Source organism: Heteronotia binoei, chromosome 9, assembly GCF_032191835.1.
Source record: "Heteronotia binoei isolate CCM8104 ecotype False Entrance Well chromosome 9, APGP_CSIRO_Hbin_v1, whole genome shotgun sequence".
Classification (NCBI taxonomy): domain Eukaryota; kingdom Metazoa; phylum Chordata; class Lepidosauria; order Squamata; family Gekkonidae; genus Heteronotia; species Heteronotia binoei.
The window spans coordinates 101,166,241-101,190,235 of record NC_083231.1 but is presented as its reverse complement, the minus strand read 5'-3'; the positions used below and the strand labels follow the sequence as shown (position 1 = coordinate 101,190,235).

The 23,995-nt window shown below is 45.7% G+C and overlaps 1 protein-coding gene across 1 annotated transcript in view; it reads left to right on the top strand.

The window, feature by feature from the left end:
- The window catches only part of NUDT9 (nudix hydrolase 9), a 131,968-nt gene that overhangs the window by 84,013 nt on the left and 23,960 nt on the right, over positions 1-23,995 (top strand). The window lies entirely within an intron of this gene.

Here is a 23,995-nt window from a genome sequence, read left to right as displayed (position 1 = left end):
CTGTGGCATTGTTGGAGTCTTTTCTATTTGTAGGCTTGCCTGGGTATGTATGGCTACCTGAGGGGACTGGCACCAACTGGGAGGCGAAGAGGCCAGACCTGGAGAGCGTGAGGAGAATTTTAACACTGCAGCATGCAGGCTAGGGTTGCCAGTTCTGGGTTGGGAAATATTTGGAGATTTTAGGGGTGGAGCCTGAGGAGGTGGGAGCCCAAGAGGAAGAGCAGGGCCAGTTAGTGAGTCAGGTGGTGATGCAGCATATTTAGGAGGCAGCCAGGAACTCAGCCCATGAAGAAGCACGTTGGGAAGTGGACTGCATGCCTGGAAGTGCTGTTAACAACCCAGAGGGACCAGATGTCACGGCTAGGGCCGGGTCAGGCAAAGTCCAGAGGCAGTCCGAGGTCTGTAGCCAGTAAGCAGGAGGGTCCGAGGCGCCAAATCCGAATCACTGTAGAAGTATCGCAGGTCTGAGGTCCAGAAGCCGAGGTCAGGGAGTCCAAAGCCAAAGTCAGGGAGTCAGGAACCAAAGTCAAGCCGGAGTGGATGCTAGAATGTCAGGGAGATGACTAGTTGCTTCCACAAAGCCTCCTCCCAAAGCCCACAGCTATATAGCCCTCTGCTGCCTGTTGCCCGTTTGGGCTAATTGCTGGCTCAGGGAGGCAGCCAGGATCCTGTTACCACTCAAGCATCCTTGCTCTTAGAAGGGCCAGAATCCTCTCAGAACTCAGGGCTCAGGGAGCGTCTTGCTTGTGAGCGTGCCGCCCTCCTCCGATCCCTGAGGTCCTGCCGGAGGCGGTCACGCACACGAGCCACCCGAGAGGGCGAGGCAGGGGGGCTGGGATCTTCTCCAGCAGGAGGCAGGGGCGCTGGTGCAGGTGGCAGGGGCACAGTTTCCTCATCAGACTCAACTTCCTCTGAAGGGTCCCCAGCACCCATGACACCAGAGGGTGATGGAAGTCAAGGGCTGTGTAACTTGGAATACACAAGAAAGACAAGAGAAGCAGCTGAAGACAATATCTCTTTATTGCCATGGAGCCTTGCCCTCAGCACAGCCTGCTGTGAGTCTCCTCACTGCAGGTATCATGCCTGCCTCAGCACAAAATCCCATTACAGTATGTTCATGGATGGTTCCCCTGTACATCATTGGGAATATGAGAGGGATTTTGAGAGAACATTTTTATTACCCCACACACCTGTCCCAGCTATGACTTCTCCAAGCATCCACCTGGGGTGTAACATTTCAGTTTGACAAAATGACAAGTGGTCAGTCCCTGAATGGCACGTCGGAAATAACTGTGGGACTATACAAATTGCATTGTGCATAGATGGGGCCTGTTTGAATATCCTGCTTGGGCATCTGGTTGGGGGAGAGGTCAGGAAGACACAGTGGATAGGAGGGAGCATCTTTGCTTTAACTTTGCGCCTTCTGTGCCTTCATTGTTTTGATCTAGTTCTTTGTTGACAAGATGCAGGGCTTTTTTTGCAGCAGGAACGCACAGGAATGCAGTTCTGGTTGGCTTGCGTCAGGGTGTGTGTGGCCTAATATGCAAATGAGTTCCTGCTGGGCCTTTTCTACAAAAAAGCCCAGTTTGAAACAATGGTGATATCGGGGTGTGTGGCCTAATCGGCAAATGAGTTCCTGACATCCCTGACATGATGTATATTGAAATAATGCCACTTGGTCTGACTAATCTGAATTTATTGAACATCAGATTCATCATGTTCTGTTCCAAGAAATTTGAATTCACCTGAGTCTTTCAGGTCTGATACTCTCATATTACCCTTATTTGCACTGTTCTAGCAAATGAAACCTCTTTAACATTATTGAGTATTGCCTGCCACACAACATATAACCACTAGAGGGAAGTATAAAGCCAGATCAACACATGCAGAAGAATCATAATTAGCATTTTAAACTAGAACAATTCCTTCAGTTTCTGACCTTATGTCTCTGCTGTGTTTATATAATTTGAACAAACAAAATCTAACCCTTAATTTGATTACAGGCATAAAATTAAAGCAAAGATTTATACTTGTAAAGAAATAAGACATCTCTCCCAAATGTGAATATTATCAGGTTTGCCTGTAATAAATTTTTGAGCCTCTTAATACTGTTTTTTTTCTCCAGAGTACATTTTTGTATGTTTGCATGTGTGCACACTCACACTCTTGAAATTATGCTGTATTTGTCTTCAAAGAATCCCTAAAAAATGTTAACCATAGAGTGTACTTGTGGGTTATAATTTGGAAAATTATATCATACTTGGGAACATTCAAAATTAACAAGAGGAGGCAACAAAGATAGAATTTCCTCTGATTAACAAGTGGGTTGATCAGCCAGCAACCTTTTTCGGGCCTCAGAAAGTGGATATACGTGGAGGGAACTGAAATCTAGACTGAAGTTACTTTAAAACACATGAAGCTGCCTTATACTGCAAAGTCAGTTTGTCTAGTCAGACTGGCAGCAGATCTCCAGGTCTCAGCTGGATGCCTTTCTTATTTCATCCTACCTGATCCTTTCCCTGGGAGATGCTAGGAATTCATCCTGGGACCTTTTACATGCCAAACAACTGCTCTCCCTCTGAGCCACAAACCCTCCCCAACAGGTACCACAAATTTTCCGCAAATGGGGATGAGGCAAAAAGGCAGTCTCTGATATGTGTTTAGAACTAATCTGTTCAGTGTCTTGTCTTTGTCTTGAACAGATTTTGAGTCAATTTGCTCAAGAGCCTTTAAGCTCTTGATTCATCCAGCTTTCTGCTGTCTATTCAAGGGTTTAACCCTATTCAACCCTAGCCTGGGTTCCTAAGATTTGTTTGCTCCTAAGATTTGTTCATTTGAATGACCAGAGGCAGAAACTGGGGTCTTCTACATGCAAAGCAAATGCTCTATCTTTGTGGGCCCACGGAGATGACACATTTTTTCATAGGTCTATCCCAGGCCCATACGCACAGGGGGGCCTGTGGGGGCATTGCCCCTGACTTCCAGGCCCTTCGGGGTGCAGCCTACTTTTCCCCTTTTTCTTTTTGCCATGGCTGAGCTGGCAAAGCATCAGCATCAGCCTCAGCCAGAGCTGGGAGAGCTGAGCAGGGCACTGTGCACTGCAGCAGCAAAAGCAGCAGGCGGGGAGGAGGGAGGTGGAGGAAGCTGGGTGGAATGGGCTGGGGAGAGGAGGACAGATGGAACTGCTGTCTACAAAGTGCTGGGGTGGGGGAGAGGGAGATGGAAGGAAACCCCTCTGCTTGCACTCAAGGTGCAATCTCTTCTTGACTCCAAAGTTTTCGGGTTGGCTGCCTGCCTCAACTTGGCCACATTCAGAGCCTCCAGCTTTTTCCCCTACCCCAGAAAGCTTTGGAGGAGCGGCAAGCCCTGCAGTGGATGGGAAATGGTGCCTCCAACTTTTAAAAAAGCCTCCCAACTTTTAAAACCCTGGCTATAGCCGTGGTCTATCCTAGTTCCAGTCAAACAGATGTACTGTGCAGGTTCTCTGGTGAAATTTGATTCCTGGGTATATGTGGCCCTGATTTGGCTCAAGACTGTGGCATGCAGGAAAAGGGGTCTTAATTTTTCCAACTGGGCCATTTTCCTAACTTAAGACAGGGAGCAGCTGTTTGTCCCATTGGGAACTGGATGTGTAGCTACAGTGTCCATATGGCTGAAAGGAGAGAGAGGAGAGGTGCCCGGGAGATCCTTTGTGCCCATGGAGGACCTCCCTGCATGAGACTAACAGAGTAGCCAGGCCCAACTGATGTTATTCCTGGGATTAACCACTGTATCCACGCAGATCAGTTATGGCTAAAATAGCCCACTCCTAAGTACTTGCAGGAAGGGGTGGAAATCTAGTAGGAGCTCCTTTGAATATTAGGCCACACCCCCTGATGTAGCCAATCCTCTAAGAGCTTACAAAGCCCTTTTTTGTTGGCAGTACAGTCAAATTTCCTAAGAACTTAAGGGGTCCACCTCTACCAGCCTGCCTCGAAGTCGGGCTTTTTTGGTGGTGGCACTTCACTTGTACTGAGTACTGGCTCCTTTTTAAAGGGTTCTCCCAAGTCCTGATCCACCTGCACTGGCCTACCCCACTTAGCCAGAAAAAGAGGGAGTGGACCCGCAGGAATAGCCTGGTAGGGATCTGCATAGAAAGGGGGGAACCAGGGCTTTTTTTGAGCAGGAACATACAGGAACGCAGTTAAGGCTGGCTTGGCATTCGGGGGTGTGGCCTGATATGCAAATGAGTTCCTGCTGGACCTTTTCCTACAAAAAAGCCCTACACAAAACAATGGTGCCATCAGGGGTGTGTGGCCTAATATACAAATGAGTTCCTGCTGTGCCTTTTCTTAAAAAAAGACCTGTGAAAAAATGGTGCCACCAGGAGGTGTGGTGTAATATGCAAATGAGTTCCTGCTGGGCTTTTTCTACAAAAAAAGCCCTGGGGGGAACTGTTGGGAATTGGTGCAACCTGAGAGGAGCACTGCTACTACTACTACTTCTTCTTCTCCTCCTCCAACTTCCACTGTCTAAGAATTAGGGGCGAGGCAGTTAAATGGGGAGCAGTTCTTCATCCTGGGATAATATAAAGTGTATTGTGAAGAAATGAGAAGAAAAAGAAGAGGGGTGGATCATCCATATCAGACAGAACATTCTGTTCCTGAGAGGTCTCATACTAATGTCCATACTTCTGGTCACTGCCTTAAAAAATAGCTGCGGGGAGAGGAAAGGACTTGGGATCAAATTATAGTTTTCCTATGGAATGTGGTGGTGGGAACAGGAACCAGCTTATGGAAAGATACGCCTTTTTTCATCTTGCATGGGTTAAGGTTCTCGTATCTATATGCCCCGAAGGAAGAAAGCACCAAAAAAAGAACTTGCAACATAAGCATCATGCTGGAAAAAAGGCGTGAGCATTATTTTCCCTTTGGACAGAAAATTAGATGTTTAGGGTCTGCTGGCTGAAAATCCCAACCTAATATAAATACGATGAGCTTAAAGAGAGGATCTCTCGGCTGTGTCAACAGGATATCTGTCCAGAAAGTTCATGGCTCTGTTTGAAGCCACACCAACTCGCCCGCTAGTTAACACAGCTTTGCTAAAAATACCTCTAAATGTAGATGGAAATTAGGGACACAAGAACCCTGTTGGAATCTCCAACAGGGTTCTTGTGTTCCTAATTTCCAACTTGGAGGTGACTAAAAGATCATCTGTTCCAGCAATCCTGCTTTCTCATGGTGGCCAACCAGATGCCTGTGGGAAGTTCACCTGTGTTGTGTATGGGGACTAATGTATCTGTTAGTAGTAGTGTTCCTGCCTGGCTCATTGGAGCCTTGAGGACTGAGCTTGGGGACTCAGGAACAATGGGCAGTAGGATCCAAATCTCTGCTGCCCTGCTCCAATCATGGGCCCCCTGCTGGTTTGAATGATCCAATGGCGTCCCAGCATAGGAACCTTAAGGTGTATATAGTTGGCCCCATTGGCGCAGTTAAGCAGTCTTCTAGTTCAACTATTACCATGCTGTAACTAATAGAAAGAGCTATGATCACTGCAACCTCGTCTCCTCCTTGCATTGCGCTCACTATATTATAACTTTGATAGCAGCAGAAGTTCTCTGATGCAGCCGTTCAAACAGCTACATTCAACGGCCTGCTACCTCTGGAGTGGACCGATAGTTTGCTTAGTTCTCATGCCTAATTCTGTGCTCTTGCAACTTGTGTCAAAATAACACAGAAATCACAGTCTCCAGCATGTGTCCTTGCACAATAAATTCATTGCTCTGTTTGTATGTTCAGTCCATGTGTCTTCCTTGGATAGCGGGCTCCTTTTGCAGGGAATATGTGGGGATAGTTGAAGCTTTAGGAAAAATGGAATACCTCTCTCCAGATAGCATATCCATGACTATTGTGCTGACTGCAAGGACAAGGCAGGGCTTCCTAGACAGGCAAACCTGATGCCCTTCTAGGGGTAGAGGGACAATTTACAGAGCTGGGGATGTGCCTCCACAGGACGGCAATTCAGCTGTCTTCTTGTGTGATTAGGGATGCCAGCTCTGGGTTGGAAAATACCTGGAGATTTGGGGGATGGAGCCTGAGGAAGGTGGGGTTTGGGGAACAGAAGGACTTCATAGGAGTAAAACACCATAGAGTCCACCTTCCAAAGCAGCCATTTTCTCCTGGTGAACTGATTTCTTTCACCTAGAGATCAGTTGTAATAGCAGGAGAGCTCCAGCCACCATGTGGAGGTTAAACAACCAGAGAACACTAGATATCTCCCTTATACCAAGGGTGGCCAACGGTAGCTCTCCAGATGTTTTTTGCCTACAACTCCCATCAGCCCCAGCCATTGGCCATGCTGGCTGGGGCTGATGGGAGTTGTAGGCAAAACACATCTGGAGAGCTACCATTGGCCATCCCTGCCTTATACCATACCATACCATACCATACCATACCATACCATACCATACCATACCATACCATACCATGCACCTTTATTGGCATCAATACAAAAGTACAATATACGTAAAACCAGCAACAGCACTACAGAATGCAATAAAACCCCAAAAGAAAACCAGGAAAAAAAAATTAAATGACATAAAATAACTATGGGCTATGGATGAGTAAAAGCCTCTCTGATTTGGATCGCAACCTGTAAAAAGCAAGCAACGAGAGTAGTTATAGAATTATGTTTCCCTTGGAGTAAAAAGTGAACCTTGGCATTGGCAGAGAGGCCTTGATGGTCAAGGAGCAAAGCATCTAGGTATCTTGCTCGTAGTCTTCTATAGAAAGGGCAGTCCAGAAGAACATGAGAGACCGTTTCGATGACTCCTTGGCTACAAGGGCATCGTCTAAAATTGCGGGGGGTTCTATGGTATCTTCCGAAGAGAATGGCCGATGGTAATACATTAAATCTGGCCAGCATAAAAGCTCTTCTTTGGTGAGGATCAGTTAAAAAGAGGAAATAGGGAGCTAAAAACCCAGGAGTCTGGGATAAACCCAGATAACTTGGGGAGCAAGATTTCCAAGCTGCCTCAGTTAGATGTTGCAACTGGATATCTAGTAGTCTGCGTTTAATGGATCGGAATACCTCAGAAGCAGAGGATAGATAAAATGCATCCAAGGGAATTCCTATGGATGTGATTTTCTTTTGGATCAGAGTCAACCATTTGGATGCATGATGGTCTGTCAGCATCAAAAAGGTGAAAGAATTCTGATCAGAATTAAATAAAAGTCGCAGCCAAAACTTAAAAGTCAAAAGCCAGGTGCGAGTTTCCAGGAGCAACAGTCCAGTTTCCATGCAAATTGCAGCATAGGGAACACAGTTGGGTAATCCCAATATTTTCCTCAAAAAAAGGGATTGTAGGCCTTCAGTGGTGTAATCGAAGGCGCTGATCCATATGGGAGCACTGTATAAGAGTTGGGGGCAAGATTTCGCATTGAAAGCTCTTAGGGCCATAGGGACATATCGGTTCCCTTTCAGATAAAAGAAACGGGCAATAGCCAGGGCACTAGTTCTTGCCACTGATAGAGTGCACTTGCGATGGGTTGCCCAACTCCCATTATAGGAAAAATTAATCCCCAGATATTTGATAGTTTTGACCTGTTCAGTAGGGTTTCCCTGGACAGACCATAATTGTTGCTTCCAAGATTTAGAGAAAACTAAAATTTTTGTTTTCCCATAATTCAGGGATAACTCGTTGTTGAGATAGGTCATGACTTGGTGTAAGAGACGCCTCAATCCAATTTGGGAACATGACAATAAGACGGCATCATCCGCATATAAAAGGATGGGAATGTGGTGGTGGGCAATTTTAGGGGCATGCCCATCGATTGTATATAGAACAGGGGCAAGATCATGTAAAAAAGATTAAAAAGTGCTGGGGCAAGGATACAGCCCTGTTTCACACCCTTACAAATTGGAATTTCCGAGGTTAAATTTCCCTGAAGGTTATACTTAACTTGACAGGTGGTACGTGTATACAGTTTTTAAATCAAGGTAAGCAGTCTGGGATCCATGTTCATCCTGGCCAACTTAACCCAAAGCAACTCTCTGGGAACTGAATCGAACGCCGCCTTGAGGTCTAAAAAGGCAGCGAATAGTTTGTTGCCAGATTTCCCACTGTATTTAGAAACCAGATGTGATAAAACAAGACAGTGGTCAAGGGTGGATTTAGCATGGCGAAACCCTATTTGCTCTGGGCCTAATATGTTGTTTGATGCCAGCCAGCTTTCTAATTTCACTAGGAGGTGTTTGGCATAAAGCTTGCCGACAACTGATAGGAGGCTAATCGGCCAATAGTTCTCAGGTAATGAAGGATTGCCCTTTTTATGAATAGGGACAATGATTGCATTGGTCCATGTCCTGGGCATTATTCCTGTGCTATTTATCATAGTAAACAGGGCAGTCAGGAATGTAGCCCACCATTCTGGGTGGAACTTCAATAGCTCTGGGATAACTGCATCAGGGCCGGGGGCCTTTTTAGGCTTAAGTTACGAAATCAGGGTAATGATGTCCTCCGGGGACACAGGTGGCCACTCAGGATGTTCACTGATACCAGTTTCAAAGGGAGTGGGGAGATTTACCCCATCGTTTCCAAAAAGATTTAAAAAATATGAGTGCCAGGCTTGGGAAGAAATTGTTATTGTAAAGTAGGGTTTCCCCTGCAGGTCCCCAGAGATTAAAGCCCAAAATTTACCACTATCATTGGACCTAGAGGCTTCGATGAGGCACTTCCACTGGGCCCTTGCAAGCTGGAGCTTCTTGGCCTTGACCATTTCTAACAACTAGTGTTTAACAATAAAATAATCTTTGGGTAAGGCAGACTTTTTTTGGCTCCTATAATGATGATAAATAGAGCGAAGTGTGGACTTCAGGTGAAGACATTCTCTGCTTTGCCAGGGATTATATTTAGATTTGCCTTTAAAAACCACAGGAGAGGAAGGATTAAGCAGGGAAATAACATTGGAGACAAGATTGTCATAGGAGGAAATAACTTCCGTGGGGTTCTTAGAAGACATAAGGGAGAGGCATAAATTCTCAAGAGCTTGCTCATTAATTATTAGCTGGGTTCTCACAGCTAGGTTGCGTGACCAGATAAGTCTGGGAAGAGACCCAGCAGATGTGTCTATCCTTACACAGGCTGGGTTATCATCAGGGAGTGATGGATTGTCAAATATAAAAACCAAGGGAAAATGGTCACTTTCAGAGCGATTATCAATATAGAAATGCACCAAATAATCTTTAAAGGATGGGGGGGATTAAAATATAATCTAAGACGCTACAGCCTCTGATTGATGCAAAAGTGACTTCCCCCGGGGAATCCCTGTCAGAAGAGCCATTTAACACTAATTTGGCAAATTAAATGCAATACTTAGCAAATAAAATGCCCGCCTGGTTGATGCGGGCATCTTTAGAAATCCTGCCAGACCTAAAAAAACAAGGGAGGGAAACATTGGGGTCTAAGTTCAAGGAAGCCAAGAGGTCCCGGTCCTCCTTACCAATTCTAGCATTAAAATCTCCAAGCAAAATAATATCCGTCATAGGGAAAAGGTGCTCAAGTTGTTCAAGATATGTGGTCATAAGATCCCAGAGGGACCATAGCAAAACTTTATCAGAAGAAGGGGGAAGGTAACAACAATGAACACAAAGCTATGACAGCTAAAACGAAAAGCATGGGCGAGGGGGTTACAAGCAGGAAGTTCCAGCACTTTAAATTTAGATTGCTGGGAGACTAGTAAAGACAAACGTGCTTGGAGACGACCACGTAAATTACTTTTAAACCCAGGTAAGGAGTATGCTAGAAAACCCTCAAGGCAAATCAAAGAGTCTGTCCAAGTTTCCTGGAGAAAGATGTTTTCGAATTGTTTGAGATAGGAGCAAAAATCAGGGTCCACTTTCTTGCTTCCCCAGCCAGCTATATTCCAGGATAACAATTTCACTGGTGAGGGCTGGGGCGTTGTTAGACATCAGTCAGTTTCAATCAGTTGAATCCCTGCCTTATACAATGAAAACACTGTACTTAATTACACAAACACATGAAAAATACACAGAACATTAGTAATCCTTGTGGGAAAAAGTCAAAATGTTATAACACACACACTGTTGCCAATAATAACATTAATCTGAATAACAAAAACCAAACTACCAAGCTCCAATACAATTCCAGGCTTCCCAGGAGTATGTAAAGAATGTGCAATACTCAAGAGTAGTATGAACGTAAGCTACTAGCCCAGCAGGAAGTATGTACCACTGAGTTGTGAATGTTGTAGAGGCCGTAAGACTCCAGAGATAAGAAGCATTAAAATAAATATTGTGAATTTGATACATAGCGTTGAGAGTAGGGTTGCCAAGTCCAATTCAAGAAATATCTGGGGACTTTGGGGGTGGAGCCAGGAGACTTTGGGGGTGGACCAGGAGACATTGGGGCGGAGCCAGGAACAAGAGTGTGACAAGCATAACTGAACTCCAAGAGAGTTCTGGCCATCACATTTAAAGGGACAGCACACCTTTTTAAATGTCTTCCTTCCATAGGAAATAATGAAGGATAAGGGCACCTTCTTTTGGGGCTCATAGAATTGGATCCCCTGGTCCAATCGTTTTGAAATTTGGGGGATACTTTGGGGAGAGGCACTAGATACTATATTGAAAATTTGGTGCCTCTACCTCAAAAAACAGCTCCCCCAGAGCCCCCGAAACCTCCAGATCAATTCCCCATTATACCCTATGAGAAGACGTTTCCCTCTCCACCCCCCCTCCACCCCCCCCCCCCGTTTCTGGGAAATCTGATGCAGGGGACAGAACTCACTCGCCTCCGGAGGTGCAAAGGCACATGGTCCTTTGGGGGCGTGGCTGGGCTCCCCTCCCTTCACCGGCCAGCTGACTGGGGGCGGGAAGCAGCCTGAGAAAACGGAAGAGCTCTGGCTGCCGTTCTCCTCCCTCCCCTCCCCCCCCCGCTTTCCCTTTTATGGCCAGCGGGGGGAGGAGGCTCCAAATCTGGAGTCTCCAGGCCTAGCGGGGGATTTGGGAACCCTAGTTGAGAGCCTCAGTATAAAGGATTAAGTTGTTTATATGTGCATCTCTTGGTGAAGATATTTATCAAAATGGGAAGTATAACGATCGAAATTCCATTGTGAACCGTCCTACTCTATGCACATTTGGAGAATTTACATTCATACTACTAGAGCCAGACGCAGAGCAAAAAAGAAATGAGTTGACCCAAAAACAAAAGTATTTATCTGTGGCTCCATGGAACAATAGTTGTGGAGAGATCAGACTGATGAAAGGACAAGAAACAAAACCGTATTTTGACCTAGGAGTATGGTCCCCTTTCTCTCTCCAGTGAATTTTTGGGATTCCTTGGAAGCAGCACAGAAGACGACAGGACATAGAGACATGTACAGGAAGTGGCCTTTGCCCCATATATGGAGTTGTGTGGACTTTTGCAGTGTTAGACGTCTTCAGTGATTGCGTTTTGTAACCAGCTGCTTTTCTGGAAGCATTACTGTATGTTTAAATGCTAAGTCCTTGTCTCTAAAATATATGTTTGTACACAATTGGGTGTGATAATAAGTATATTTCTGGTGTTGATTGTATTGTTCCATATTTACACATCAGAACCTGTTGAATTTATATTTTTATCCCCTGGAGAAAATGGCTGCTTTGAATGGTGGACACTATGGCAGCGTACCATGCTGAGCCCCCCCCCCTCCCCAACCCCCCTATCTCCTGGCTTCACCCCCAAAGTCTCCAGGTATTTTTTTTTAACAAAGACCTGACAACCATAGCATGTGTCTACCTAAGAAATGCTACCTGTTTCATTGCTGTGACTTATGAACAGGGTTTTGTTTTTGCTGTACCATTTTTTGTGTGAGAAATGCTTTGGAGCTGTATGTTCCATTCTTTTCTGCTGGAGTGCGCAACCAGCCAGGTTTTCCAGAAGGAAAGGAGTCAGAAGTACAGCTTCCTCCAGCATACAGGCTCTTCTAATTCTATTATCACCACACTTACTATTTGAGTGTAAAATGCCAGAGTTTCGTGCCAAGGGGTGAAATGCCCTTCAGTGTGGGTACCCTTTTCTCAATAATGTGCACAGGTCCTTTAAATGGAGTTGACACACATGTTTTCCCCTTTGAGCTGGTGGTTTGCCAGAAACCCCAATGAGAACCTTGCAATTAAAATCCTTTGTAAGACTGTGCAGGGTCACGGTTTTCATTTAACTCCCAAGAGCAGATTTTATCAGTTCTGTTCATACACTGGTGGCCTCTGTTTGCGGCTGATTTTCATGTCCTGGGTCAAAGCAGCTCATTTCTTCGGACCAGCATCAGCCCTTCAGAGTGCTTTGTGAAATTCCAGCAATCTTTCCCCCCTAAAGAATACAAGAAGTCCGATGTTGTATATCGTCTCTCCCATTGGAATGGATCCAGCTATTCACACACACAGCTTAATTCAGTTTGGTGTAGAGAACCAATATGGTGTAGAGGGCCAGTTTGGTGTAGTGGTTAAGTGCATGGACTCTTATCTGGGAGAACCGGGTTTGATTCCCCACTCCTCTGCTTGCAGCTGCTGAGTGCCATAGCCATAGCTCTTGCAAAGGTTGTCCTTGAAAGGGCAGCTTCTGGGAGAGCTCTCTCAGCCCCACCCACCTCACAGGGTGTCTGTTGTGGGAGAAGGAGATTGTAAGCCGCTCTGAGTCTCTGATTCAGAGAGAAGGGTGGGGTATAAATCTTCAGTCTTCTTCTTCTTTTTACCTATATTCATGAAAAGCTAACACTCAGTGGCAAGATGTTAACATATGGAGGCTGGGTTGCCAACCTTCAGGCAGTTCCTGGAGATCGCTTGGAATTATAATAAGTTTCCAGACCACAGAAATTAGTTCCTCTGAGAAAATAGCTGCTTTGGAGGGTGGGCTCTATGGCATTTGATCCTGCAGATGCCCCCAAGCCCCACCCCTAAATCTCTGGGAATTTCCCAACACAGAGGCAGCAACCCTAATCAACTGTCAAAAGGTTGCCAAACTCCAGTTGAGATCTGGAAATCTCCCAGAATTACAACTGATCTTGAGACGAGAGAGATCCGTTTCCCTGGAGAAAAGGGCTCCTTTGGAGGGGGTGCTCTATGACATTGCACCCTGCTGAGGCCCTTCCCCTCCCCGAATCTGCCCTCCCCCACCTCTACCCATGAATCTCCAAGAATTTCCCAGCCTGGACTTGGCAACCCTAATTAGGACCAGGAAAGAAAATATAGGCTGGACTATGCAAAGCAGAGCAGGATGGGCTTCAGGCCCTAAATACACAACATGCTGACTGTTCCATGTACTTGCTTCTAGCTTTTAAAAATTTTACCTGGTGCAAAAAGGTAAAGGTAGTCCCCTGTGCAAGCACCAGTCGTTTCTGACTCTGGGGTGATGTAGCATCATGACATTTCACAGCAGACTTTTTAATGGGGTGGTTTGCCATTGCCTTCCCCAGTCATCTACACTTTCCCCTCAGCAAGCTGAGTCCTCATTTTACCAACCTCGGAAGGATGGAAGGCTGAGTCAACCTTGAGCCGGCTACCTGAACCTGACTTCTGCTGGGACTGAACTCAGGTCGTGAGCAGAGAGCTTTGACTGCAATACTGCAGCTCTACCACTCTGTGCCACAGGGCCTCCTTTACCTGGTGCATGGAAATTCAATTAAGACCGGGACTGTAGCATGACGGGAGTGGGGTTTGAAGCCATCTCCCTGAGAGAGGGGCCTCTTGTTTCTCTCTAGTATAAGAAAAGGAATGTGCTGGAGCTGGGGCTGTGCTGGGAGACCTGTACCAGGAGCTGCAGAGGAGGTGAAGAGTTCATATGTAGAAAAAATAAGATAAGGGGAAAACGGGAGGGGGAAAATGTACTCATGGCTTGGGGCATGCGCGTTACTGTTAGAAAAGAATGGGAGGGGACCAGCCAAATGGGTGGTCTCACAGGGTTTAGGTTTCAGGCGAAAGGTATATTAACAGCTGTGCTGCGTCACAAAAGCAGAGTCGGTGGGTGAAACTTTTTCTGCCCCCGGCTCTCCATGCTTTGCAAATCATGTTCAATAAACGATCCTTGCTGGACCCAACCATGTGAGTATTTACTGTCACGGGGACAGTTCTTTCTGGGTTAGAGTCCCAGGTCCTGGGTTAGAGTCCCAGGTCACTACTCTACACGTGACAATTTGGTGGCAGCGGTGGGATATGAGTCACTCTAACGGGGGTCCCGGCAGTGGGAGGGAAGACCCTCTGGGGCCCACGGACCTTTTTTGTCCAAATTGAGGTTTCTTCCTTCTGGCTGCCGTCCGACCACCCGAGGGTGACAAGAACCGTTGCGGGTCCTTCAACGATCGACGGACGGGACAGTGAGACTCTACTGACGACGGAAAGTTGGTGAGTTGGCTAGTGAAAACTAGACACCATGGGAAACAAGGGGTCTATAGACAAGGGGCGCAGGGGAGACGTCCCCAAGAAACAAGCGCAGGGTATAATGGGCAGCCAGCAGTATGGGGGCCCCAGCGGAAGGTGGGGTTCCCAGTGGGAGACCCCTTGACTGCCTATTAAAAGTTAGGGATAGATTTAAAGACTATGGGGTAACTAAGGAACAACTGGTGAAGAAGTGTGTTATTGAATGGTTGGCTCTTTTAGATCTTGCTGGCCATGGTATGGAACTACAGATGGGGAAATTATTTTAGACATGAAACAATATTGGCTGAGGTCGGTGCCGCGCCCGGAGGCACCCCTAAATTTGTATTGTGTGGAGGTTTGGGTGGAGTTTTTAGCGGCTGCTGCAATGATGGCGGTTGCTGTTGCTGGGGAGGAAGACACCCCTCCATGAAATCCTAATGATTATTTAGTGGGACGGGCCCCTACGGCTCCATAGGAGCGGGATCAATCACAGCCGGAACAGGGGAGAGGAAGCCAGTGGTTGATCCCCCACCCTATGTACCAGGGCAGTTTGACCAGCCCCAGGCAGAGGGGACGGCAAAGGGGAAGGAGCAGGAGGAAGGAAGGACGAGATCTGAAACAAGGACAGAAGAACGAGGGGAGGAGCGGAAGGAACGGTAAAGGAGGGGATCGCTCGGGGAGACAAGAGAGAGGGAGATGATGGCTCCATTGAGGCAGGTCCCGATGGGTGACAGGGTTGGACATTCAAACACCAGAGGGTATATATTAGGTGGCTTAGTAAAGATGATCCCCCCCCTGTTGTGAATTTTCATAAGGCTTTTGGGGAACCACAGGGGGAAAGTGAATCACCCTTGACTGCCTACAGGGGTGTACAGTAAATTGCAGGGAAAAGAGGGGAGTTGACGAAGCCCCTGACTGAATTAGTGGTAGAGGCACGGAAAGTTATTGCAAGGAGGGAGGCTGACAAGGAAGCGGAGACAGTTAAGTGGATGGTGTGGATGGTTAGGGAAGGGCAGAGACAAGATGAGAGAAAGGGGGGGGTGTGAATCATGAAAGAGGAGCAGGGAGTGGAGGATGTGTGCAAATGTTGTAAGAGAGGGAATGTATGAGAACAAATGTTAGAAACTCATTTACCATGGACAAAGGTACTTCCTTTTAAATGTTTTGTGGAGGGAGAATCCCTGGTACAGCAGGAGATAATTTGTATTTGTAAAGAGGCTTGTATGTAAAAAAATGCGTGCTGGCACCTGTCTTCTCCCTTTAAGTCTCATAGGGAGCAAGGACTGATGCACCCCACTCCGCTACTTGAAGTCCCAGTGCACAAGTATAACAAGCGGTGGAAGGAGGGAACCTTTCAACTAAATTGGAGGGACCTTTTCAAGTCCTCCTGATCACAGGAACGGCCGTGAGAGCTGCAGAGAGGTTGGATGCACCACACTCGCACAGGAGAGGGGGCAGAACCCAAGGAGCTGGAAGAGCCAGACGGTGGATGGAGAACCCCTCCGATTGCGAATAACTAATGTGGGAGCTGACCGATCCAGACAATCCAGAGCAGACCACGGCACAACGTTTCTCGGCCGTTGTTTCTGCGAGGCCTGACTGCGTCAACGTTTAGATTCCTAGCCTGACTGAGTCAACATTTAGTTTTCTGGCTTGTAGGGCAACCTTCTATTGAACCATTTCTTTCTAAACTTTCTGATTTCATTGCAGGTCGACTCTTGGTAAAGGACCCAGTCTTAAATCAATACAGAGAAAAGTATACTGCTGTATATATTGCTTACCTGTATGTGGAGGGATCATAGGGAGCTGGAAACCAAAATCAAAAACCACAGTTATTGTGCTGCAAGAGGCACCCCCAATAGAGTATATTATCATTGATTTAGACTAGAGAAAAATGCTAAAATAAAAAGAGGAGGGATTGAGAGAGGGGCCTCTTGTTTCTCTCTAGTCTAAGGAAAGGAATGTGCTGGAGCTGGGGCTGTGCTGGGAGACCTGTATCAGGAGCTGCAAAGGAGGTGAAGAGTTCATATGTAGAAAAAATAAGATAAGGGGAAAACGGGAGGGGGAAAATGTACTCATGGCTTGGGGCATGCGCGTTACTGTTAGAAAAGAATGGGAGGGGACCAGCCAAATGGGTGGTCTCACAGGGTTTAGGTTTGCCCCCCAAGGTCGGAATAAAGAGTCAGACACAATGCATTGGAATAAAATTGGGCCACTTTATTAACTAACAGCATAAACAGCAAGGGTACCCCACCAGCGGCCTGGTCAGGGCTAGGGGTCACCGCGACCGCTCCCCTGCCATTAACGGGCGAGAGACCCAGCCCTCCAGCCAGAGCTGAGCAACTCAGCTCCCTCCAGGCAGGCCCAGCAGGGAGGCACGCACCAGAGGGCCCCAAATCCAGACGCACGTCTCGCCAGAAAGGCACCCTCTAGCCGAGCCTCCTGGACAGTCTGCAATCTCCAAACCCGGGTCTCTAAACCCCAGGTTGTTCATGCCAGACCCCAAATTCCCCCAAAGGGGGATGCTTCGCAGTCCTCCCCTAGCCGCATAGTGTCCTAAACCCCAAAAACCTGCCAACTAAAGTGACCAACTATTTAAAGGCACCTTCCCTGATCCAATTCCACAATCCACTGCACTGCTATGCAGGGTAGGCAAAAAACACACCCCAGCAACAGCCAATCAGCCGGGTGTAAAAAATTCCTACCCGGCTCCTCAAATGAGGCAACCAGCCAAGCCTACATAACAGACTGTATCAGTTGCACAAGCATTATCACAACAGGGAAATGGTGCTGTGGGGAATGTAAAAACCTGACCTTTATTGCTGCGGTTCTGATTAGGGCTGCCAAGCCCCCAGTCTGGATGGGGATTCCCCTGCCTGGGAGGTTCCCAACCTGCCAGCCCACGTTGGGTCAGTGGGGGGAACCTCCCTCTACATCGCCAGTGCAATGACGTCACCCAGAAGGTGAGTTCCTGTTGGGCTTTTTCTTCAGAAAAGCTCTCTGTGTTAAACAATGGTGATGTCAGAGGTGTGGCTTAATATGCAAATGAGTTCCTGCTGGGCTTTTTTCTACAAAAAAAGCCCTGTGTGAGGGACAATTTTGGTCCATGAAGCGAATCACGATGTCCATGCAGTAGAAAAATGTGATGTGTTTGTCACATGTGGGTTTTACCCCATTTCTTACATTATAGTCCTATGGATGATGTTGGCTTTTATTACTGGAGCATGGGGGTCCCGAGTTAAGACAGGAAGCCCTTATATGGAGCTGCATTCCCCAGTGTCATGGTTGCTTAAGGAACATCTCCAAAGAAAGTGGTGTTTACTCAATTTCCTTAAAGACGACCACAACCTGTAGGGTGTAATTACTTTCAAACCTGGCACAGACAGCTCAAGCAGCTTGTGAAAGGTGGCACACAAACTTCCAAGCATAGTGAAAGGTGTGTGTGGTGTTTTTCTTTTTTCTGTAGAAGAAGAACAACATTTGATACTAAAGGACGTAATTTTTTTTCTGGAGCTGATGCACTTAATTTGAATGAAGGTTCCAGTCTCAATGCAATTTCGCTTTCAAAATCTGATCCCGAAGCCAATATTGTGTTTTAGAGCCCTTGAGGCACTTCTCAGACATATATGCATACACAACTGGGAGGAGAGTTGTCAAATGCCAAATTCTGGTACTTGGGCAAAACTAGAGCTTCCAGCTTTGAGGTAGTATCAGCACAAAGTTGGGTTTCAGCAAGCAAATGCGACAAACACAACCTGTTGAAAAGACAGGAACCCAAAGAGGCCCCTATATATACAAGTCCTATGCACTTCGATTTTTCATAACAATAACATTTATTATAACATCAATGTTGTCAAGCTAATGAAAAACAGTTCCATATATATATCCTCTTCCTCCTCCTGGAGAAACTGAAATTGAAACCAAGTGACAATTCCTGTTACCATCCACCGTACCGGAGCTTCACTGATGTAATGCTTTGTCGCTCCCACAGTGCAATTGTCCTTAACCACTGAACAGTCCCATAGGTACTGGTAACATTCATTCAACAGATAAAGTCACTTCCACATGTACATATGAAGACTAAATAGACAAAGAAACGGAGAAAATGAACACGCCCTCCAGTTATAGACAGGCGGTTTCAATGCTTCTTCTTCGATGTTTTATGTTACACAGAACCCTTACTTGGAGCCACAGGAATAAATTATACATGGCTCCACATGTGTGGTCTTCTTTGTATATGATTCAAGTTCCAAAGGCTCTCTGGGTTCCCGTCTTTTCCCGTTTGTCTGTTGGTTAGCTTTGAGGCAGTGGCTGAAGATCTCCAGCTATTACAATTGGTCTCTGGGTGACAAAGATTAGTTCACCTGGACAAAATGGCGGCTTCGGAGGGTGGACTCTATGGCATTGTACCCCACTGAAGTCCCCCCCTCCTCAGGTCCACCCCTCAAATCTCCAGGAGTTTCCCAACCTAGAGCTGGCAACCCTGGGCAAAATCCTCTGCATCAGGGGTACATTTTTGCGCAGTTTTGGCGCTGGAATGAGGCTGGTAGTGGTGATTCTTTCAGTCCTGGATGTGCAGCATAAAAACATCTAGTCACCTAAAGGTGTGTACCTAAAAAAACAAACCAACCCCAAACCTTGTGTGTGTGGAGATGGTGGCAGTGGTCTAAAAACAAATGTTTTAAGTTCATTTAACCATCCTGCCTGGGATGGGTATCATCAGATTAGGGGGATGCTAGAAACCCACCAATGCCCTGTTTACTGACCGCAATTAAGAAGTCAATTTTTGACAGAACAAGTGGGCAGGGACTCTAAGGGACTTGTAGGGACATCTCATTTTCCTTATTTTTCACTTCCCTGAAAAAAACAACTGTAGTTGGGGAGGGACGGTGGCTCAGTGATAGAGCATCTGCTTGGGAAGCAGAAGGTCCCAGGTTCAATCCCCGGCATCTCCAAAAAAGGGTCCAGGCAAATAGGTGTGAAAAACCTCAGCTTGAGACCCTGGAGAGCTGCTGCCAGTCTGAGAAGACAATACTGACTTTGATGGACCAAGTGTCTGATTCAATATAAGGCAGCTTCATATGTTCATAGTCTCTCCCCTTTTCCTGTCTCCTTCTCTTAGGATCTCCTGGCTATACTACGCACAATGCCTTAAAATGATTAATTAACTGGACTCCCCTCTAGCTGTTCCTTCAACTGAAGATTCTTTACTTAGTCCAATCCAACATAAAAGAGGCACATTATGATTCAGCCTAAGTCGAGACATTAATGAGGAAATAAAACAACTACGGTTCAAAAAGAATAAATGAGAGGTTAGTTGGGAGGATGAACTAAATCAGCCATTGTCTTCTAATAATCTGCTTTTTGAAAAAAAAAATTCCTTTGTGGTTAAGGCTGCTGTGTGTCATTTCTAAAAGTACCCATAGAAGAAACTTCCCCTTTTGTGTTTAATATACTGTGGTTTATCTATTTAAAGGCAGACATACACATAGACTCTTCCCACAAGAATATTGTTTTCCCAGACAGATAATGACTGGGAACGAATGCAGTTATTTAGACTACACACCTTCTTCAATCTTGTATAGTGCCAAAAAGGTAACTTTATAAAACAACACATTGTTTTCAGCTGTTCATCTTTTCTTTGCTTAGCCACTGTGGCCTAGTTCATATCAAGAGAAGCCAAGGCAGTAAAACTATTCCTTGTCTGTAGAATTTCAGAGTGCAAGTAGAGAACTGTTAAAAAGTGTGCCTTGATGTGGAAAACTAGCTTATCAAGAACAAAACTAGGCTAGGATTCTGTCCCCTACATCCACTTTTTTTAGGAGCAGGCAATGTTTTGTATGGAGGGCTATTCAGTCATGTGATCGATACCTTATTTTGATGTAGTAAAGAGTGAAGACTCTAATCTGGGTGAACTGGGTTTAATTCCCCATTCCTCCACATGCACCTGCTGAGTGACTTTGAGTTAGTCACAGTTCTTTCAAAGATGTTCTTTCAAGAGAAGTTCTCTCAGAGCTCTTTCAGTCCCACCTTCCTCATAAGATGTCTGTTGCGGGGAGAGGAAGGGAAAAGAGATTGTAAGATGCTCTGAGACTCTAAGTGAAGGGTAGGATATAAATTCAATCTCCTCCTCCTCCTTCTTCCCTGCCATTTGTGCATGAATTTGGAACACAGCTTGGAAGATGGGAGAGAAAGGGATATCATAGATATCAAAGGTCCGCAGTTGATGAGACCCACACAGTGTTTTGCGTACTGCTGCTTGGTCTGAAAATGAAAGGACATTCCTTTAAAAAAACACACACACAACCCAGTGTGTCACACTTTTATTTATTGTTGAATCAGAATACAAACTGTTAAATATAGATATCAATATAAATTATGGAATTTTATCTTTGGAAGGGGGGACAATTTCCCTTTCCACCGTGGACTTCCATTTTGACCCCTATGCTGTTCTTGAGAACCTGCAGACTGCCTCCACCCTGGAAAAACTGTCAGGGGCTCAATAGGCAGCAATGCAAGAGGAAAATGGGAAGGGGCTTCATTCTGCAAAAATTGTTGCAGTAATTGCCATACGATAGATAAATAAATAAATAATGTTGGGATAATGGATCTCATTTGAGAGAGCCAGTTTGGTGTAGTTTGGTGTAGTGGTTGAGTGTGTGGATTCTTATCGGGAGAACCAGGTTTGATTCTCCACTCTTCCACTTGCAGCTGCTGGAATGGCCTTGAGTCAGCTATAGCTCTCACAGAGTTGTTCTTGAAAGGGCATCTGCTGTGAGAGCTCTCTCAGCCCCACAGGGTGTCTGTTGTGGAGGAGGAAGATAAAGAAGATTGTGAGCTGCTCTGAGACTCTGCGATTCAGAGTGGAGGGCGGGATATAAATCCAATATCTTCATTGGCTATAAGAACCTGTCCTTTCTATAATGGTAAGAAAAATGAATTGCTTAGGTATACATAGTCAACTGCAGATACAAAGGAGATCTAAGAACTGAATAAGACCCATTCATGTTGAATTGATGTTCACACCTTTTGTCATTCCCTAATGTCCATTTCTCTCATATTAAGCCAGGGGTGGCCAACGGTAGCTCTCCAGATGTTTTTGCCTACAACTCCCATCAGCCCTGGCCATGCTGGCTGGGGCTGATGGGAGTTGTAGGCAAAAAACATCTGGAGAGCTACCATTGGCCACCCCTGTATTAAGCTATAATAGTACAGAAAGTAAGTTGTTCTGGGATAAAGGTTAAAAGACACAAGACCATAGTTGGTATGTATTAGGCTGCCCTCTTAAAGTTGTTTGGAATGAAGCTGAAATGCGTAGTCACAAATCATTCAACATTCTGCAAAATTTCCACATGTACTTTGAATGTGAAATTGCAAACTCAAGTTCCTATTTTGCAGGTGAATGTTTAAACGATGAGTTCTTTAGTGCTCTTAGGATCTCTTGCATGTTTTGGCAAACCAGAATTCTCATAAATGGTCAGTTGTCAAATACTGGGGGAAGCGACACTTCTTCAGGTGTGCAGTTTTTAGAAACAGCTGTACTTAAAAAAAATGTTTCAGAATGACTGCAATAAAACATTTAAAAGCACGAGGTAGGAGCATAAATTGAACTGCGTTGCACAAACCCAAGCTAAGCAGTTTGAGAAGGTTGTTGACTTTAGGTGCACCGCTTTCCGAAGCTTTGAAGTGGTGTGCGGTATTACTTCCTGACCTGCTACACACAGAACTCATATATTTAGATAAATTAGAGATGTAATTATAGTACACAAACCCACAAGGATATTGACGGCCTTTCATGGGAAAGCTTTTAGGCATCCCATATGATTGTTCCATACCCCCTGAAAGCTGACATGTTTTTGTCTTTTCCTGCACTTCGTGTCTGACATCTGCTGGACTTAAATTTTCCATATGCTGCGGTCCATTTGTTGCTTCCCATTTCTCGCGCTGGTTCTCTTGTTTATGAGCTATGCTGGACAAACAGGAAGTCATGCAATATAATGGTCTTAGACTGTACCACTTCATACTTTAGATGGGGGTTGCACGACCCATGTAAAAAGTTCCTCGTGCATTGAAAATAAGCATGTCAGTGGAAAAACGTCATCTGTAACTAGGGTTGCTAACTCTAGAGTGGAAAATTCCTGGAGATTTGGGGGCAGAACCTGGTGAGGGTGAAATTTGGGGAGCGGAGGGATCTCAGGAGAGATGGGATGTCAAATTTACAGATTTATTATAAACGTAGCCCTCTCCTTGATGTGAATAGTTTTTTTTATGTGAAGGTGACTACACCTCTGGAATTACCCTCGAGTGATCAAGATTGATAAAAGTGAAAATTGTAAGTGATGCCATATTGAAGTATAACATTATAGAAGAGTTGCTAAACGTTGTGGGAAACCTTACAGCAACCAAATTTCCATTTTCTTTCATGTTTATGGTGCCATCTTGTTTGGACTTGTGTCCTCCTCAGTCTTGGTTCTGCTTCACTTTCATAAACAAGGCAATTTGCCAGAACAGGAAATAAACCGGCATCTTCTGATATGAATGCCTTTTGAACTCAGAACTTGGATTTCAAATCGTGAATGAACTCAGATCTTGAGGAACTTTAGACAGCAGATGCTGGGAAAGAACCTTCTCTGCCACAGAACCCGGAAACCCACTGCCAACTCAATGGACCAGTGCTCTCACTGGGTATATATAATGCATCCTTCATCCTTCCTGGAGAGCCAGTTTGGTGTAGTGGTTAAGTGTGCAGACTCTTATCTGGGAGAACCGGGTTTGATTCCCCACTCCTCCACTTGCACCTGCTGGCATGGCCTTGGGTCAGCCATAGCTCTGGCAGAGGTTGTCCTTGAAAGGGCAGCTGCTGTGAGAGCCCTCTCCAGCCCCACCCACCTCACAGGGTGTCTGTTGTGGGGGAGGAAGGGAAAGGAGATTGTGAGCCGCTCTGAGACTCTTCAGAGTGGAGGGCAGGATATAAATCCAATATCTTCTTCTTCAACTTATATGGCAGAACAGTCAAACATGCATTTTTTTTTTGACAACTTGATCACCCCTCCCAGTTGTATATACTTGCGGCAGTTGCTCTGTTTTTAAGGTTTACACGTAACGACTGAACCCTTTCCATGAAGTGAACAGAAGATTTCTTGCTTTGCAGAACAGAACCTTTCGAGCCAATAGATGACCACTAAGGCCCACAGTGTAGATGTCTGAGGGGAAATGTTTTTCCTTCTCATTTTGAAGTATAAGTTAGCAGTCGAACCCTCCTCTTGCTGAGGAGCAGTTTATAGCTAGCATAACCATAAACACCCTTTCTAAAATATCTCAAAAATCATAAGTGCAAGACACTGCCTGGCCTAAAATGACACAAAATCAGAAACAAGCCTGGACATACAGTTTAGAAGTGTGAGTAAAAGCAGCAGGCTAGCAAATGACCTCCTCCATGCCCTAGAGAGACACCTAATTTAGGGCAATGGGTCTCCCAAGAACCTATTGACTCACCTTGGACTAATCTCATCAACACTCAGCCTCACTTGCTCGCACCCATTTACCTTATTTACTGTAAGCTCTTGGAGGATTGGCTACATCAGGGGTGTGTGACCTAATATGCAAA